The sequence below is a fragment of the Bidens hawaiensis genome, unplaced genomic scaffold (assembly GCF_021521415.1).
Source record: "Bidens hawaiensis isolate Kalapana, Puna unplaced genomic scaffold, B.hawaiensis_p1.1 tig00007241_1, whole genome shotgun sequence".
Taxonomy (NCBI): domain Eukaryota; kingdom Viridiplantae; phylum Streptophyta; class Magnoliopsida; order Asterales; family Asteraceae; genus Bidens; species Bidens hawaiensis.
Window position 1 is genome coordinate 1093829 of NW_027491498.1, and position 1664 is coordinate 1095492.

Below are 1664 nucleotides of genomic sequence, written 5' to 3' on the forward strand. Positions count from 1 at the left end.
ACGTCTTAAGAAAGTCAACATAGCTCCAAACGTTCTCAAATCAGTCACATCTTGATCAACATACGCACAAATGTTGTGCTTCTTATCGAACGGCAATAAGATCACTTCAGCTTGTTGATCATGTTGTTGTGGTTGTCCTTGTGGAGGTTATTCCTGTGGCGGTTGAATTTGTTGTTCTTAATCAGCCATGTTTTACTGTATAAATAAAACCGAATATGAGAATAGATATCAGAATATATAATCAAAAGATATGTGTAGTTAATCTATTTACGTATTAGACGATTTAAATCCTATAATTAAAATAAATGAATATTTGAATTTAATTTAATTAATTTTTTTTTCACACTGATTCGTTATAATAAGATAACGAATCAGGCGATTCGCTATCAAGTAAATACGTTAACGAACTAAAACTAGCGAATCACTATTTAAGTTTAACGAACTAAATTCCAGTTCGTTATATTTAAAAGAATCCAAATCTGATTCGTGTAACATCTTATTCGCTAAGCTAGTTCGTGTAAAATCTTAACGAATTGGACACGAAACAGTTCCAATTCGCTAAGACTAACGAATGGTCATAAATAAGACTTTTTCTTTGACTTCACAAAGTCAAGGTCAAAATTAAGAAGAACAACAACAGTCAACATTCTAACCCAGATTCAATTAGGCCATAACTATCGTTGAACCATCAAGATAATCAGTTCGTTGAGCTCGAAAACACACTATTAAGTGTAGGTGAATGAGATTGAGACTCAACACCTAGATGTACTGAGGGTTAAACGAACCAACTATAAACACGGAGACTATGAACACATAATTAACCCAGCAAACAATAATCAAATGTTGATTAGAGTCCACCAAGGGTATCGGAATGACATTCCGATCATATTGACAACAAAATCATACGATTATGAACATAAATTATACACAAATGGGTTTTAAAATATCAGAAACCCTTAAACTCCTAAAATTTCATAATTTAACTATTAATACGTAGCCAATTTTTACGAAAATGATATCGCCATAATCAGCTATACCTTAGAAACTCAAATATGTCCTTGAATTATTCAAACAAGAAAGTCGAAATTTCAGAGAGAATTTGAACAGGTTTCTTAAAAATGAAGAAAGAAGGCGAACAGTGGAAGACTATTCGTTTTCTTGTCTTATATAACAGTGCACATAACCCTAGGTACAACTTGTACGAATCAGACGATTCGTGTAATTTAAAGTTAACGAATTAGCCCATTCGCTAACTCAATTCGTTACCTTATGTTGGCGAATCGCCACGTGATTCGTTAAATTAAAGGTAGCGAATAAAGACATGATTCATGTCATGATTCTTTAAATATGCATAACGAAGGGATGATTCGTTACAGAGTGCGGAAGCGAATTAGGTTAGCGAACCAGAAGCTAGTTCGCTAAAGAATCACCTAGTTCGTTATCCATAAATAACGAATTGGATTTTAGCGAAATAAACTTTTTTATTTAATTTTAAATTAAATAATTAAATGAATAAATTAATGAATTAATTAAAGATTTAAATAAATAAATAAATAAAATTATCGAGAAACCCTTTTATCCCGACAACCACATACGTTAAAAATGTTTCAGATTTCCGAAACATAACTTAAACTTATTTAAGTATTTTGTACAAAGAAGACGAA